General features: G+C 36.6%; 1 long non-coding RNA gene and 1 pseudogene across 1 annotated transcript in view; both read right to left on the minus strand.

Moving 5' to 3' along the window:
• The window catches only part of LOC149748050 (uncharacterized), a 153119-nt gene that overhangs the window by 8954 nt on the left and 125088 nt on the right, over positions 1 to 19077 (minus strand). The window lies entirely within an intron of this gene.
• LOC149748051 (large ribosomal subunit protein eL30 pseudogene) overlaps positions 1 to 19077 on the minus strand; it is a 63357-nt pseudogene continuing 44280 nt past the window's right edge.

Below are 19077 nucleotides of genomic sequence, written 5' to 3' on the forward strand. Positions count from 1 at the left end.
TAGCAAGTTGTCATAGAAAATGGCACTGAAAAGAAGCTACTTGGGAATGTAATTAAATTTAAATATTATTTTAAACTTATCACTTCTCAAAAACCTAAATATTACAGTTTTTGCACTTATTCCTGGACTTGGCTGTTAGAAAAATAGGGGTAGCTAGTTTAGGGAAATTACTACTACTGAATAGGTTTGTTGAGGGAGATTATAGAAGTAGGATTGCTAATAGATATCTAAGAGGGGTTTATTTTTCCCAGCTGTGTAGTTCTGTGAAAACAGCCTGAAAGTTTACAAATGCTAAGCCCCTCCAAGATACAAGAGCATCAGATATTCAAAGCTTGATATGACTTGTGAGTTAATCTTTCATTTCCACATGCTTCCTTTTGTCTTGCCTTCCTTCTTTCCATTTTTTTAATGTTTTCCCTTAAATACAATTAAAAGTAATAACATTACCACTGAATACACTAACAGGTATTAAAGAAAAAATATTTTAGTTAATATTTAAATCTAATTCATTTTATAAATAGCTGCATACTATTCTATAGAATATATATGCCACAATATTTTTCAACCATTTTGTATTGGCAAACATATGTTTTGCTATTACAAAAAAATCTTCAATATTTGTACATATATTCTTTTTTTTTTTTTTTTTTTTTTTGCGGTACATGGGCCTCTCACTGGTGTGGCCTCTCCCGTTGCGGAGCACAGGCTCCAGACGCGCAGGCTCAGCAGCCATGGCTCACGGGCCTAGCCGCTCTGCGGCATGTGGGATCTTCCCGGACCGGGGCACGAACCCGTGTCCCCTGCATCGGCAGGCGGACTCTCAACCACTGCGCCACCAGGGAAGCCCTATACATATATTCTTATATACTAATTCTTTTGGGTGAAATTCTTTTAAGTGATTTCTTGATCTAATTGTAAACTTATTTTAAATTTTATTAGTTACTGCCTAAGTATTTCTTTACAGATTATAGCAATTTCTTATGACCTTTTCACATAAGTAACAATTCTGACATAATACCATCTATATGGTTTAAGAGGCATGAAGAATAGATCTAGAAAAGCCAGTTTCTCTCCTGTTAGAATTTCTAAAGGAGAGATTAGAGAAGATACAAGAAAACAAACAATAAAAAATATAACAAACATATCCCCATAATTCTGAAGGAAGAACTAAAACGATATCTGACTTCTTGGCTGTGAGGTAGGTTGCTAGCAAACAATGTCTCTGAGGTACTAAAGAAAAATTACTTAGGTGCTATACACAGGCCAAATTCATTCCAATGTAAGAACAAAATTAAATGTCTCTGCCCACATTTCCTTGGGTGGGTCAGTGCCTGCCCTACTGCCATGTGAGTAGGGAAAGCACAAGAGGCAGAGGTAGAGATGAATAACAAGTGCTTGAGTGTTTCCTGCTCCCCCCTTTTCCTCCCATACTCCAAGGGCTAGATGACTGCATCTAAAGAAGAGGGGTGGGGAAAAAAAGCATTCTGGCAGAAATGCTGACTGGCTCCCTAAAGAGAAAGGCAATTTGGTAGAAGGATGGCACGGTGGAAAGTTGAGGCCACATTTTAACGCCAGAGGCTGTCTCTCCTGAGGCATGTGCCTCCTCAAGCAAATAGGAAGTAGGGTCTAGGTTTTTACCTTCTCATAAGATATTCTTTACCTGCTCTGTTAGTTATTTATTGCTGTATAACAAATTATCCCAACACTTAGTGGCTTAAAACAATAAACTTTCATCATCTCAAAATTTCTGTGGGTCAGCAATCTGAGTATGGCTTAGCTGGGTGCCTCTGCCTCAAGGCTTCTCATGAGGCTGCAATCAAGTTGTCAGCAAAGGCTGTTGTCTTATCTGAAGGCTCAGCTGGGGAAATATCTGCTTTCCAACTAAGTTCCTTATGTGTTTCTTGGGAGGATTTAGTTTCCCATGGACTGGTGACCAGAAGCCTTCCTCACTTCTTGCTATATGGCCTCTCCATAGGACAGCTCACCCCTGGACACATGACTTTCATTAGAGTAAGAAAGTGAGGGAGCAGGAGAGGATAGAACCCAGAGTCTTTTCTAATCTGTTCTTTAAAATGACATCCCATGCCATATTCTCATTAGATTAGCATTGCTAGGTCCAGCTCACACTCAAAAGGAGGAGATTACACAAATATAAAAACACTGGCAAACATCTGATAGACTACATACCGCACTTGCTATTGTTAAGTTCCTATGCCTAGTGAAATATAAGCACACAGGAAAGAATAAGGAGAATCTGAGGCATGCAACAGAAAACAAAAGCAGCAAACTAAAGAGCTTATGCCAGAAGAAAAACAATGAATATATCAGAGAGAACAGGGTTTAAAGTAAGCTTAATATCCTCAAAGGAGTATGGGCAGATATTGGTAATATGACGTAGGAAACAAACATTGATTAAAAGGACTGGGGAAGGGCTTCCCTGGTGGCACAGTGGTTGAGAGTCCACCTGCCGATGCAGGGGACATGGGTTCGTGCCCCGGTCTGGGAGGATCCCACATACCGCGGAGCAGCTGGGCCCGTGAGCTATGGCCGCTGAGCCTGCGCGTCTGGAGCCTGTGCTCCGCAGTGGGAGAGGCCACAACAGTGAGAAGCCCGAGTACCGCAAAAAAAAAAAAGGACTGGGGAAAATTATGGTTTTGAAAAATACGATAGAAGAATTCCATATGTAGAATGTATATCAAAAATACATAATTGAAAATGAAGGTATATGCAAGGTGCAAGAACTAATGGAAGAAATTATCATTAAGAAATGACTGAAATGGAAAATAGAAAACTCAAGAGATAAAATAAATCAATACATGAATAGCAGGAATCACAGAAGAAGAAAAATGTATAAACAGAAGGGAATAAATATTTGAAAAAATAATGACTGAGAATTTCCCTGAAGTGTTTCTAAAACTTAAATATTACTATGTGTATCTTCAACTCTCCTAGTGAGCCTATAAACATTTAGAGCTCTGTAATTAGAGCAGAAGCAAGAAGAACTACAGTCCTGCAGCCTGTGAAACAAAAACCACATTCACAGAAAGATAGACAAGACGAAAAGGCAGAGGGCTATGGACCAGATGAATGAACAAGATAAAACCACAGAAAAACAACTACATGAAGTGGAGATAGGCAACCTTCCAGAAAAAGAATTCAGAAAAATGATAGTGAAGATGATCCAGGACCTCGGAAAAAGAATGGAGGCAAAGATCGAGAAGATGCAAGAAATGTTTAACAAAGACCTAGAAGAATTAAAGAACAAACAAACAGAGATGAACAATACAATAACTGAAATGAAAACTACACTAGAAGGAATCAATAGCAGAAAAACTGAGAGAGAAGAATGGATAAGTAACCTGGAAGACAGAATGGTGGGATTCACTGCTGTGGAACAGACTAAAGAAAAAAGAATGAAAAGAAATGAAGACAGCCTAAGAGACTTCTGGGACAACATTAAACACAACATTCACATTATAGGGGTCCCAGAAGGAGAAGAAAGAGAGAAAGGACCAGAGATTAATATCTGAAGAGATTATAGTCGAAAACTTCCCTAACATGGGAAAGGAAATAGCCACCCAAGTCCAGGAAGCTCAGAGTCCCATACAGGATAAACCCAAGGAGAAACACGCTGAGACACATAGTAATCCAATTGACAAAAATTAAAGACAAAGAAACATTATTGAACGCAGCAAAGGAAAAATGACAAATACCATACAAGGAAATTCCCATAAGGTTACAAGCTGATTTCTCAGCAGAAACTCTACAGGCCAGAAGGGAGTGACATGATATACTTAAAGTGATGAAAGGGAAGAACGTACAACCAAAATTACTCTACCCGGCAAGGATCTCATTCAGATTTGATGGAGAAATCAAAAGCTTTACAGACAAGCAAAAGCTAACAGAATTCAGCACCACCAAACCAGCTCTACAACAAATGCTAAAGGAGCTTCTCTAACTGGAAAGCACAAGAGAAGAAAAGGACCTACAAAAACAAACCCCAAACAATTAAGAAAACGGTCATAGGAACATGCATATCAATAATTACCTTACATGTGAATGGATTAAACGCTCCAACCAAAAGACACAGGCTTACTGAATGGATACAAAAACAAGACCCATCTATATGCTGTCTACAAGAGACCCACTGCAGACCTAGAGACACATACAGACTAAAAGTGAGGGGTTGGAAAAAGATATTCCATGCAAATGGAAATCAAAAGAAAGCTGGAGTAGCAATACTCATATCAGATAAAATAGACTTTAAAATAAAGAATGTTACAACAGACAAGGAAGGACACTACATAATGATCAAGGGATCAATCCAAGAAGAAGATATAACAATTATAAATACATATGCACCCAACATAGGAACACCTCAATACATAACACAACTGCTAACAGCTATACAAGAGGAAATTGACAATAACACAATAATAGTGTGGGACTTTAACACCTCACCTACACCAATGGACAGATCATTCAAAATGAAAATAAATAAGGAAACAGAAGCTTTAAATGACACAACAGACCAGATAGATTTAATTGATATTTATAGGACATTGCATCCAAAAACAGCAGATTACACTTTCTTCTCCAGTGCGCAGAGAACATTCTCCAGGATAGATCACATCTTGGGTCACAAATCAAGCCTCAGTAAATTTAAGAAAATTGAAATCATATCAAGCATCTTTTCTGGCCACAACACTATGAGATTAGAAATGAATTACAGGGAAAAAAACCGTAAAAAACACAGATACATGGAAGCTAAACAGTAAGTTACTAAGTAACAAAGAGATCACTGAAGAAATCAAAGAGGAAATCAAAAAATACCTGGAGACAAATGACAATGAAAACACGATGATCCAAAACCTATGGGATGCAGCAAAAGCAGTTCTAAGAAGGAAGCTTATAGCTATGAAAAACCCACAGCAAACATCATTCTCAATGGTGAAAAACTGAAAGCATTTCCTCTAAGATCAGGAATGAGACAAGGATGCCCACTCTCACCACTATTATACAACATAGTTTTGGAAGTCCTAGCCACGGCAATCGGAGAAGAAAAAGAAATAAAAGGAATATAATTGGAAAAGAAGAAGTAAAACTGTCACTCTTTGCAGATGATATGATATACATAGAGAAGCCTAAAAATGCCACCAGAAAACTCCTAGAGCTAATCAATGAATTTGGTAAAGTTGCAGGATACAAAATTAATGCACAGAAATCTCTTGCATTCCTACACACTATTGATGAAAAATCTGAAAGAGAAATTAAGGAAACACTCCCATTTACCATTGCAACAAAAAGAATAAAAACCTAGGAATAAACCCACCTAGGGAGACAAAACACCAGTTTCCAGAAAAGTATCAGACACTGAGTAAGACTGAGTAATATTCCATTGTATATATGAACCACATCTTCTTTATCCATTCGTCTGTCGATGGGCATTTAGGTGGCTTCCATGACCTGGCTATTGAAGTAGTGCTGCAATGAACATTGGGGTGCATGTGTCTTTTTGAATTATGGTTTTCTCTGGGTATATGCCCAGTAGTGGGATTGTTGGATCATATGGTAATTCTATTTTTAGTTTTTTAAGGAACCTCCATACTCTTCTCCATAGTGTATCAATTTACATTCCCACCAACAGTGCAAGAGGGTTCCCTTTTCTCCACACCCTCTCCAGCATTTGCTGTTTGTAGATTTTCTGATGATGGCCCTTCTAACTGGTGTGAGGTGATAACCTCATTGTAGTTTTGATTTGCATTTCTCTAATAATTAGTGATGTTGAGCAGCTTTTCATGTGCTTCTTGGCCATCTGTATGTATTCTTTGGAGAAATGTCTATTTAGGTCTTCTGCCCATTTTTTGACTGGGTTGTTTGCTTTTTTAATTTTGAGCTGCATGAGCTGTTTATATATTTTGGAGATTAATCCTTTGTCCGTTGATTCCTTTGTAAATATTTTCTCCCATTTTGAGGGTTGTCTTTTCGCCTTGTTTATGGTTTCCTTTGCTGTGCAAAAGCTTTGAAGTTAGGTCCCATTTGTTTATTTTTGTTTTTATTTCCATTACTGTAGGAGGTGGATCAAAAAAGATGTTGCTGTGATTTATGTCAATGAGTGTTCTTCCTATGTTTTACTTTAAGAGTTGTATAGTGTCCGGTCTTACATTTAGGTCTCGAATCCATTTTGAGTTTATTTTTGTGTATGGTGTTAGGGAGTGTTCTAATTTCATTCTTTTACACGTAGCTGTCCAGTTTTCCCAGCACCACTTATTGAAGAGTGTCTTTTCTCCATTGTATATCCTTGTGTCCTTTGTCATAGATTAGTTGACCATAGGTGCGTTGGTTTATCTCTGGGCTTTCTATCTTGTTCCATTGATCTATGTTTCTGCTTTTGTGCCAGTACCATATTTTCTTGATTACTGTAGCTGTGTAGTATAGTCTGAAGTCAGGAAGTCTGATTCCTCCAGGTCCGTTTTTTTCCCCTCAAGACTGCTTTGGCTATTCAGGGTCTTTTTTGTCTCCATACAAATTTTACGATGATTTGTTCTAGTTCCATAAAAAATGCCATTGGTAATTTGATAGGGATTGCATTGAATATGTAGATTGCTTTGGGTAGTATAGTCATTTTCACAATATTGATCCTTCCATATAATATATATATATCTCCATCTGTTGGTATCATCTTTAATTTCTTACATCAGTGTATTATAGTTTTCTGCATAGAGGTCTTTTGTCTCCCTAGGTAGGTTTATTCCTAGGTATTTTATTCTTTTTGTTGCAGTGGTAAATGGGAGTGTTTCCTTAATTTCTCTTTCAGATTTTTCATCAATAGTGTGTAGGAATGCAGGAGATTTCTGTGCATTAATTTTGTATCCTGCAACTTTACCAAATTCACTGATTAGCTCTAGGAGTTTTCTGGTGGCATGTTTAGGATTCTCTTTGTATAGTATCATGTCATCTGCAAACAGTGACAGTTTTACTTCTTTTTTTCCAATTTGTATTCCTTTTATTTCTTTTTCTTCTCTGATTGCCGTGGCTAGGACTTCCAAAACTATGTTGAATAATGGTGGTGAGAGTGGACATCCTTGTCTTATTCCTGATCTTAGAGGAAATGCTTTCAGTTTTTCACCATTGAGAATGATGTTTGGTGTGGGTTTGTCGTATATGGCCTTTATTATGTTGAGGTAGGTTCCCTCTATGCCCACTTTCTGGAGAGTTTTTACATAAATGGTTGTTGAATTTTTTCAAAAGCTTTTTCTGCATCTATTGAGATGATCATATGGTTTTTATTCTTCAATTTGTTGACATGGTGTATCACATTGATTGATTTGCATATATTGAAGAATCATTGCATCCCTGGGATAAATCCCACTTGATCATGGTGTATTATCCTTTTAATGCATTGTTGGGTTCTGCTTGCTAGTATTTTATTGAGGATTTTTGCATCTATATTCATCAGTGATATTGGTCTGTAATTTTCTTTTTTTTGTAATATCTTTGCCTGGTTTTGGTATGAGGGTGATGGTGGCCTCATAGAATGAGTTTGGGAGTGTTCCTTCCTCTGCAGTTTTTTGGAAGCATGTGAGATGGATGGGTGTTAGCTCTTCTCTAAATGTTTGATAGAATTCACCTGTGAAGCCATCTGTTCCTGGACTTTTGTTTGTTGGAAGATTTTTAATCACAGTTTCAATTTCATTACTTGTGATTTGTCTGTTCATATCTTATGTTTCTTTCTGGTTCCGTCTTGGAAGTTTATACCTTTCTAAGAATTTGTCCATTTCTTCCAGGTTGTCCACTTTATGGGCATAGAGTTGCTTGTAGTAGTCTCTTAGGATGCTTTGTATTTCTGCAGTGTCTGTTGTAACGTCTCCTTTTTCATTTCCAATTTTATTGATTTGGGTCCTCTCCCTCTTTTTCTTGATGAGTCTGGCTAATGGTTTATCAATTTTATCTTCTCAAAGAACCAGCTTTTCGTTTTATTCATCTTTGCTATTGTTTTCTTTGTGTCTATTTCATTGATTTCTGCTCTGATCTTTATGATTTCTTTCCTTCTACTAACTTTGGGTTTTGTTTGTTCTTCTTTCTCTAGTTCCTTGAGGTGTAAGGTTAGATTGTTTATTTGAGATTTTTCTTGTTCCTTGAGGTAGGCTTATATAGCTATACACTTCCCTCTTAGAACTGTTTTTGCTGCATCCCATAGGTTTTAGATCGTCATGTTTTCATTGTCATTTGTCTCCAGGTATTTTTTGATTTTGTCTTTGATTTCTTCAGTGATCTCTTGGTTATTTAATAACATATTGTTTAGCCTCCATGTGTTTGCGTTTTTTATGGATTTTTCCCTGTAATTGATTTCTAATCTCATAGTGTTGTGGCCAGAAAAGATGCTTGATATGATTTCAATTTTCTTATATTTATTGAGGCTTGATTTGTGACCCAAGATGTGATCTGTTCTGGAGAATGTTCCGTGTACACTTGAGAAGAAAGTGTAATCGGCTGTTTTGGGATGGAATGTCCTATTAATATCAATTAAATCTATCTGGTCTGTTGTGTCATTTAAAGCTTCTGTTTCCTTATTTATTTTCAATGATCTGTCCATTGGTGTAGGTGAGGTGTTAAAGTCCCTCACTATTATTGTGTTATTGTCAATTTCCTCTTGTATAGCTGTTAGCAGTTGTGTTATGTATTGAGGTGTTCCTATGTTGGGTGCATATGTATTTATAATTGCTATATCTTCTCCTTAGATTGATCCCTTGATCATTATGTAGTGTCCTTCCTTGTCTGTTGTAACATTCTTTATTTTAAAGTCTATTTTATTTTATATGAGTATTGCTACTCCAGCTTTCTTTTGATTTCCATTTGCATGGAATATCTTTTTCCAACCCCTCACTTTCAGTCTGTATGTGTCTCTAGGTCTGCAGTGGGTCTCTTATAGAAAGCATATAGATGGGTCTTGTTTTTGTATCCCTTCAGCAAGTCTGTGTCTTTTGGTTGGAGCATTTAGTCCATTCATGTTTAAGGTAATTATCGGTATGTATGTTCCTATGACCATTTTCTTAATTGTTTGGGGTTTGTTTTTGTAGGTCCTTTTCTTCTCTCATGTTTCCCACTTAAAGAAGTTCTTTTAGCATTTGTTGTAGAGCTGGTTTGGTGGTGCTGAATTCTGTTAGCTTTTGCTTGTCTGTAAAGCTTTTGATTTCTCCATCAAATCTGAATGAGATCCTTGCTGTTTAGAGTAATCTTGGTTGTAGGTTCTTCCCTTTTATCACTTTAAGTATATCATGCCACTCCCTTCTGGCTTGTAGAGTTTCTGCTGAGAAATCAGCTTGTAACCTTATGGGAGTTCCCTTGTATGGTATTTGTCGTTTTTCCCTTGCTGCTTTCAATAATTTTTCTTTGTCTTTAATTTTTGCCAATTGGATTACTATGTGTCTTGGCGTGTTTCTCCTTGGGTTTATCCTGTATGGGACTCTGCGCTTCCTGGACTTGGGTGGCTATTTCCTTTCCCATGTTAGGGAAGTTTTCGACTATAATCTCTTCAAATATTTTCTCTGGTCCTTTCTCTCTCTCTTCTCCTTCTGGAGTCCCTATAATGCAAATGTTGTTGCATTTAATGTTGTTCCAGTGGTCTCTTAGGCTGTCTTCATTTCTTTTCATTCTTTTTTCTTTAGTCTGTTCCACAGCAGTGAATCCCACCATTCTGTCTTCCAGGTTACTTATCCATTCTTCTGCCTCAGTTTTTCTGCTATTGATTCCTTCTAGTGTAGTTTTCATTTCAGTTATTGTATTGTTCATCTCTGTTTGTTTGTTCTTTAATTCTTCTAGGTCTTTGTTAAACATTTCTTGCATCTTCTCGATCTTTGCCTCCATTCTTTTTCCGAGGTCCTGAATCATCTTCACTATCATTATTCTGAATTCTTTTTCTGGAAGGTTGCCTATCTCCACTTCATGTAGTTGTTTTTCTGTGGTTTTATCTTGTTCCTTCATCTGGTACATAGCCGTCTGCCTTTTCATCACGTGTGTCTTTCTGTGAGCGTTATTTCTTCTTAATAGTAGACATGGCATACAAATCTGCCAAGGTTTCTTCAGGGTGAGGCTCTATTAGCTGTTGAAAGGCAAGGAAATCCTTCTATCTCTAATTTGATTTTTACATAATGTTTTGGCATTTGACTATTAAACTCTCCTTTCTTCCCTAGCTCTAAAGAGGTAGCTTTTACGCTTCAAAAATAAAGTTTAAGGCTCCAAATGTCAAAGGTGAACAAGTGTATCAAAGTAACTACATTAATTTCTGTTACTTACATATTCACATCTAAGGAAGAAAATGTCATAACCTAGTTTATAAATATGAACAACCTTTTAAATTAAAGATAAATCATCTTTGCATCTGTACTTAAAAGTCAACAACACCATAGGTGAGCATCTGACCATAATTTGTTCATCAATAATTTATTAGTTATCAGTATTACTGGCTCAGTCCCTTGAGCACTTGGAAATAAGGGAAATGAGATTGCTTGTTCAGAATCAAGAATTTAGGTCCACATCAGGAGGACATGAAAAGATATTTTAAAGAGGAAAAATGCCTTTTAGATTTGCAAAATTTGGCTATAATCAGACTAAAGATATTAATCTAGTGAAAAGACTGTAAGTCAGATGGCAGTTGACCAGCTGTGAAAGCATATAAAAGGAAGCTTGCAAAGGCACACCACACCATGGAAGAGAAAAGCACCAAAAAGCAGTAACATGAATAAAATATTTTACGTGTATGTATAATTAATGAATAAAAAAAACTATGCTTATAAAGTCTAAAAATTTTAATCATGTACCAAAGTAAAAATCATAGAATCATAAATATTTACATTTGAGAAGAACTCAAGGGGCATATGGCCTACCTTCTCCTAAATAATCCTCTTTCAGAAACATCCAAGATATTTTGAACACCTTCAGTTTTTGTTCTCTGCCCAGCAAGCTGCCCTCTCTCCTTTGGACCGAAGATGTCAATGTGCCCGTCGATTCTGTCAGTTCATTTCTGACCCACCGTAAAAGTAGCACACATAAAACTAACATTTATTCACTAGTTAGATGAGTTGTTTCCTAAAATAAATGGCAGAAATGGTTCATGTAAACAGAGAGTTAAAAGTAGGGATTATTTTCAGACACTCTGCTGGAGTTTTGGATTTGGGTGGCCTCTGGGGGAGAAGGGTGTGTTCTCTTGATTTTCCCATTGCTCCTTTCCCCAGGCTATGTAGTGGTGGCAGGAACTTTAGACTGAGTGCAGGAAGGCACTGGCCTTGATGAAGAGTAAAGTACCCATCACACTAGAGGTTATATTAGCCTACTCATCACTGGTTTGCCATCAACTCTATGAGGAGCGATACTACTTGTTTTTCATAACCATGTCATGTAATTTTCACAACATGCCTTCAAGGTAGTTTTATTATCAGCCAGCCATGGAGATGTTAAGAACCTTGTCCATGATCATTGTTTAGAGTTTATATTTGAACACAGGGCTACCTGGCTCCAAATGTCAGGGGAGACACTAGCTGCCATGACAACATTCTCTTAGTCTCCTTTCACCAATGCCTGGCTCTCCTCTCATTGCCCACCTGCATGGCTCCCCCCACAATCTCTTAGTTCTTTTCCTCTTATAAGGCTTATTACAGTTCATATTATTTTTTTTAATCATGCATTTATTATATATATACTACTAAAAAACTTGAAAATACAGATAAATAACAACAAAAAAGAATACCCAAAACAAAACAAAAATTGCTTAAACTGTAGTTCTACTACCCAGAGATAGCCATTGTTAACCATTTCTATACTTATACAACTTTAGGTTGCTTCTGTTTTACTGAACACATTCGTAAATGGCATCATATTATAATACTGCTCTATATCCTGCATTTTATTATCATTTTTCCATTTCTGTAAGTAGACATGTTCATCACTATGTGTGTCTGGGTTTTTGAAACTGTTATATTAATTGAACTTTGCATCAAGTGTCTCAATTCACTACTTTTAAAAATTATTTGTTTCTGAGTATAATATATTTTTAGTATTAAAAAAACTGTAGTAATTATATCATGTAACAACTGAAAGCCTCCCTTGTGGTTTGGTTAGTGTACATACAATTCTTTATTTGATTTCTTTCAAAGTAGTTTTTTTTTTTTAAATAAATTTATTTATTTTTTACTACGTTGTGTCTTCGTTGCTGCACACGGGCTTTCTCTAGTTGCCATTGTGGTGCGCGGGCTTCTCATTGCGGTGGCTCCTCTTGCTGCAGAGCAGCAGCTTCTAGGTATGTGGGCTTCAGTAGTTGTGGCTTGCGGGCTCTATAGCGCAGGCTCAGTAGTTGTGGCTCATGGGCTTAGTTGCTCTGTGGCATGTGGGATCTTCCTGGACCAGGGCTTGAACCCATGTCCCCTGCATTGGCAGGCGGATTCTTAACCACTGCACCACCAGGGAAGTCCCTCAAAGTAGTTTTGATATTGGTGGATGTTTCTCTTTGAAGATTTCTTTATGTCAACAGATACTCCAGTAATCTGAGAGATTTGGGTATGTATACAAGGATAGAAGAAGTGTGCCTTGGTACTTATATATTTTAATTAGGGGAAAAATTCTTATTTATTTTGTAAACAAATAGAGATTGTGGTTAAAAAATAATGTTTTCTTAGTGTACATTTATCCAAAGTTAATTGGTGAATTTATTAAAAATTAAAGTCTTTTAACCAAATGTAAATTAAAATTCTCAGTTTTTATTGTCTCTTTAAAATTACTCATCATACAATACTTTCAGCCTCTTAAAAATATTAACTAATAGTACTATTTCAAATATGTTATAAACAAAGCACTGCTCTAGAACACTGCTGGTGAAATATACAGCTCTACATTTGGAAGTTAAATGTATTAGAGAAATATAATGTGAGCCACGATACAAGCCACATAAGTACTTAAAACAGTAGAAACAGTAAAAGCAAACAAAAAACCCAAAACCAGATGACAATCATTAATCTTAATAGTATATTTTATATATGACCCAATATATCCAAAACATTATTATGTTAATACTTAGTCAAATAAAAAGTTTTACATCCTTTTATTTGATTGTAAGATGTTTTACATTCTTTTTTTTTGTATTGTCTTCTAAATCTAGTATATATTTTGCATTTGCAGCACATTTTACTTTGTACTTAGACACATTTCGAGTGCCCAGTAGCTACATATAGCTAGTGTCCATTATATTGAAAGGCACAGCCCTAGACATCAACAACTGTTGATGTAATAATAATTAGCTATATAGATTTAAGACTAAAGTACAAATTCTGAATCCAAACTTTAAACAATCTAGATAAAAACAATGATTTGCCACGTATTTTTCTTGGGTATGCATTTATGAGGCAATTGGCTCTGGTTAGAAATCTAAGCTAAGTTCAAGCAAAAAGGTAACTAATTAATCTCAATGCAAAATTAGCCTGGAGCACCAATTACTGATTATGTCATGACAAGTACATAGTATATATCTCATATGTTGTTCTGTGATTGATTGGGATTATAAGACGTTGGTCTTTTAGCATTATGCTCTGACTCACCCAGCTGGTCTTGGATATATTTCCAACAGGACACTGAAAAACTTCGGTAGATTGATAATTATTTGTATGAGATGACCATTTTTTGTTAGGAAACCAGAGTTTGGTGATATCTATAGAAAGATATGGGGCTTAGGACAGAAGACATGAAGAATATGCCAATATCCAGATTTCATTTAATCTGTATTCCATTACAGTAAACAGAGGATTGGGAATTTGTGTTCAAGGAGACTGGAGAAGTAAGCGCTCTTCTTTATTAGAGGACACCTTATAATTTAATGGATAGGATTTGTAATTCTGTTACTGCTTATCTATACAAAGGATAGAATATTTCTTTGGGTAAATTGGAGTGCTTTTAATTCATCTTTGTATCCTCTTTGGATAACATATTTGGAAATGAATGAAAAACAGTAGTAATTAATGTTAATAATATATAGCTATCTCCTTTCTTAAAAAATAAAATAATGAACACAAATCTCACATATTAAAAAAGTGACCTTTTAACAATAAAAACAGAAGAAAGAAAACACACACACACACACTCACACACACTCATACACAGGGAAGAGTAAGGAACATGAGAATAATACTCCAAAATATTCATTCCCTGAAAAACATATTCCCCAAAGAGAAGAGAAAATCTGAATTCAGTTGAGAACTATTTTTAATCAGACTGTGTGAAAAGTAAATGATTTGATAGTAAGTCCACAGATGAGCCAGACTAAATTGGTTGACTTAATCAGTCCTTTACTACCTGTAAATGATAAGTTCTTTTTTCAAACAGCTGAAATATTTAATTGAAAAATATTCATAATGAATGCTTTATTGCACCTCTTCTTAACTCCAGCAATCCTTTCAGAGTTTTGAGTTTACAGAATCAAATTATTAAAATCATGTTTCCTGTTTGACGAAACTGAAATGGTAAAGCACCAACATTAATGAGAGCATTTTCCTTAGCATAGAAGTTCAGCCGTATTTATTTACTATTTACCATACGGTTTCTCAATAAGAAGCATTTCTCACCTTATTTATTAGCTCATTAAGAAAAATATGGTTTGATTTTTATCCTGCATACATAAAGATTGCTTCTCCCACTTACTTCAGATGATGAAAAAAGATGTCTCCTGGCTGGATGAAGGTGATGAATCTCTCGTTTATGTTTTATAGTTATAGTTTTATGATTAGAGAAAGAAAAAGAAGTAGGGAAATACACAGAACACTAGATCTTGAAGAGCTCAAAGGGAAAACAACAGAACACTTCAAAGGCAGGAATAGAAAAATTTTAGAGCAAAATGCTAAAACAGATTATAAGGAATTTAGAAACTAATATGAATATTTAGAAATTAAACAGTACTTTTCTTGTGATGGTAAGGAAAGTTATATTTAACAGGTTTTCATTCTCTCTTTTTATTCTTCCTCTACTCTGTGATCTACATGACTACACATACCCACAGCTTGCAAAAATCTTTTATGAATAGTTCTGTCAAAATAGGTTACTTCAAGTTGAACAAAATAAAAATCTTAAATTTGAATGCACAGTAAGAAATTATTTCCAGAATTGTGTTCTGTGGAACAACACTACCACTAAAAACCCAGGAGAAAAAGGCCTCTGTGGTCAAAGTTTGGGGAAACGCTATATATACTTCTCTTCTGCAGATTTACCATGGCCTTTTTCATATTAAGGTTCTGATAAATCCTGTAGTAAAGACTTTGTATAGCCTAATATTTTTCAAATTTATTTAAACAGGAAGGCTGTTTAAAATCTAGCATCTTGTGGAACAAATGTTTAAGAGAAAAAATATTTGGGGAAATGCTACTGTAGACCCATAGTATTTACTTTGGTTACAGCTCCAAAGTAAATTTTGAGTATTATCAAATTCATAAAACCCAGAAATTAAGAAACTAAGAAACAGATGTTTGGGGATTAGCTAGGCTAGCAAGGTAACTTGCTTATCAAAACCAACATCACAGCCCATGAGATATAAATATATGCTAGATGCTTTCATTACAAGATCTTTGTTTCTCCAGATGTTTATGTCTCAGAAGAGCCATATGGTAGTAATGCCTTTTTTTTTTAATTTTTAAAACAAGCTCTGGCCAATTTTATTAGAGAAAAATTGTGCACGATTTACTTTTCACCAGTCTGTTCTCGCATGCCTCTAATAATATCAGAATCACCTGGATCAATGATAGCCAGTGTGCATACTCTGTAGTATTTTCAACACACTGTGCCCAATTCAATATTATTGCCACTGTAGTGACGGACACCAGTTTTGGCCAACATGGCATAATACTCTATTTCAGATTTCCTCAAGGCTGGGCAGTTGTTGGCAAGGATGACCAGTTTCGCTTTGCCGTGTCCGATCATTTTCAGAGTCTGCTTGTACCCCAGCACGTACTTTCCACTTTTTGTAACCAGTTGGAGCCTAGAGTTGATCGACTCCAGTGACTTCTCCATCTTCTTTGTGGCCACCATCTTCCTGCCTTAGGTGCGGGATGCCCCCAACCAAGAGCAGCCACCAAGATGGCCGGAGAGTGAGAAAGGGGTAGTAATGTCTTTATTCTCATTATAGTTGAATAAATCATGAAAATTTTGTGATCACTGATAAGTAGTTGGAACTGCAAATAATAAGTCTATGATAGCCAAGGATTAGAGATGCAGCATAGTCACTTAATAACTTTGTGACCTAGCTGTTTACCATCTCTGTCGCTAAGTTTTCACACCTATGAGTTGGGGTAATAGTAGTTCCTACCATGTAGAGTTTTATAAAAATTAAATGAGTTAGTACTTGTTAAAGTTCTTAGAACAGTAGTTTGATAAGTGCTATTTAAGGATTGCAAAATGAAACATAAAATACTTTCTTCATCAGTCTTATGCCTGAACATGGATGTCACAGATACGGATTTGTAAACTGTGGGCAGCAGTTTTGTGTCCCCATGAGTGGTAGGAAAATGGGAAGGAAGAGAAAGAGAAACAGAAAGGCTACCCAGTGCATCAAATGCATCAACTGCTCCACTTCCACACATTTGAGAAAATTTTTATTTTTTTGTCATTTGTGGGGTTTGGTTTGTTTGTTTAAATGTGGTCTTAAGACCAGCATCAGAAGCTAAAGTTGAAATTCCTGTGTGCCACCCAGACTGCTAGAATCAGAATCAGAATTTGTGAGGGTGTGGCTCAGAAAAGTCCATGTTTAGCAGACACTTCCAGTGGTTCTCAAACATACTGGAGTTTAAGAACCTCTACAAAAAAAACAACATAAAGAGTTCAGGTAAATAACGTATTGGTTGACATTCAGAAGCAGAAAGAGGAAAAAGTACTATGTTTTGGCATCTCCACATGGTCCCCATGAGCCGCCTGGGTCCCTGATGGTTTTACACTTGTGATTTTAAGAGGTTATGGTCTTTTAATAAACTGATCTTTTCTTAAATTAAAAAAAAAGAACCTCTACCAGACACAGTTCAAAGTCTATAACTGTGCAGGGCTTCTTATGGTTGGCCTCGTCTAGTCTGCTCAGGTTCACACCGTCAGTTTGCCCAAGTAACACAAATCTGAAAACCGATGGCTTAACTAAAACTACTTACGGCATTTCCCCTCTGATGGTGGGAGAGAAGTCTGTGATAGACTGTGCAGGGTCCACAGAGCTGTTCTCTCCTATCTCGGGGCTGCAGGCTCCTTGCATCTTTCTGCTCAACCATCCTCAGCACTTGCTTGTTACCTTGTGGTGATGTGGCGTTGTCCTTCCTCTGGGCATCATGTTTACATTCCAAGCAGGGAGAACAGGAAGGGAAAAGGGCAAAAGGCCCATCCCAGCTGAGCCTGCTCTGCTTTTAAGGAGTTTGCCTGGAGCCTCGTTTGACAAGGAACACTTTTAACTCACTGACCAGGCCTGGGCTGCACTGCTGTTCTTCACCCTTATTTGCAAGGAAGGCTAGGGAACGTCGTGTTTTCACTGGGCACATTTTTATGCCCAACAAAACTGCAGTAGGCTCTTTGACATACTCAACATTCCAAGCTTAAAAAAATTATGTTTTCTCAGCCTCCATGCCTCTGTGTATACAATTCACTTGAACAAGACTGCCCTTCCCCACTTAAATATTTTATGACCTTCTCTTCCTTCAACATCAATTCACGTTATCCATTCCTCTGTGAAGGGTTCCAATCTCACCCCCAACACCCACCCCGTGTCATATTCATAATCCTTTATTATGGCACTATCATGTACACTAAGTCAGTAGACTGGCATCACTTTGAAGGCCAAGATATATGGCTTATGCCCGGAGGCCAACTACAGCAGTTAAATCACAGTAACTGCTTTAATAACGTTTTCTGAATGAATGAATGAACATATGAAAATTTGAATGAACAACTGAACTTATGAATGAATAGTGGAGCATTGCTGTTTTGGGGTAATGACTTCTATTAGAATCTGCTATTCATTTGTACTCATTCAGGGAAATACTTGCTATATATTTGGGAAGATATTATATTATGAAATTAAATGAAAGTAAGGAGGAGTATAGCAAAAACAATAAATACGTGAGCTCCTCTAGTAGAGAACCTATGTTTATTACCTTTCGTCTCTATTGCTTCACCCCATGAAGGGTTTGATTCATAGTAGGTTTTTAATAAATGCTGAATGAATGAGCATTGAATTAAAAGGAAAAGAGAGAATAATGAAAGAATTAGCAGGCTGCTTTCATTTCTTAAAATTCCAGCAGTATCTTACTATTTTTTTTTACATCTTTATTGGAGTATAATTGCTTTACAATGGTGTGTTAGTTTCTGCTTTATAACAAAGTGAATCAGTTATACATATACATATGTTCCCATATCTCTTCCCTCTTGTGTCTCCCTCCCTCCCACCCTCACTATCCCACCCCTCTAGGTGGTCACAAAGCACCGAGCTATCTCCCTGTGCTATGAGGCTGCTTCGCACTAGCTATCTATTTTACGTTTGGTGGTGTATATGTCCATGCCACTCTCTTGCTTTGTCACAGCTTACCCTTCCCCCTTCACATGTCCTCAAGTCCATTCTCTAGTAGGTCTGTGTCTTTATTCCCATCTTACCCCTAGGTTCTTCATGACTCTTTTTTTCTTATATTCCATATATACGTGTTAGCATACGGTATTTGTCTTTCTCTTTCTGACTTACTTCACTCTGTATGACAGACTCTAGGTCCATCCACATCATTACAAATAGCTCAACTTCGTTTCTTTTTATGGCTGAGTAATATTCAATTGTATATATGTGCCACATCTTCTTTATCCATTCATCTGATGTTGGACACTTAGGTTGTTTCCATCCCCTGGCTATTGTAAATAGAGCTGCAATGAACATTTTGGTACATGACCCTTTTTGAATTATGGTTTTCTCAGGGTATATGCCCAGTAGTGGGATTGCTAAGTCATATGGTAGTTCTATTTTTAAGGAACCTCCATACTGTTCTCCATAGTGGCTGTACCAATTCACATTCCCACCAGCAGTGCAAGAGT

This window comes from Delphinapterus leucas, chromosome 11, assembly GCF_059928025.1.
Source record: "Delphinapterus leucas isolate spDelLeu-1000000601 "Yukka" chromosome 11, BTC_Dleu_Yukka2, whole genome shotgun sequence".
Classification (NCBI taxonomy): Eukaryota; Metazoa; Chordata; class Mammalia; order Artiodactyla; family Monodontidae; genus Delphinapterus; species Delphinapterus leucas.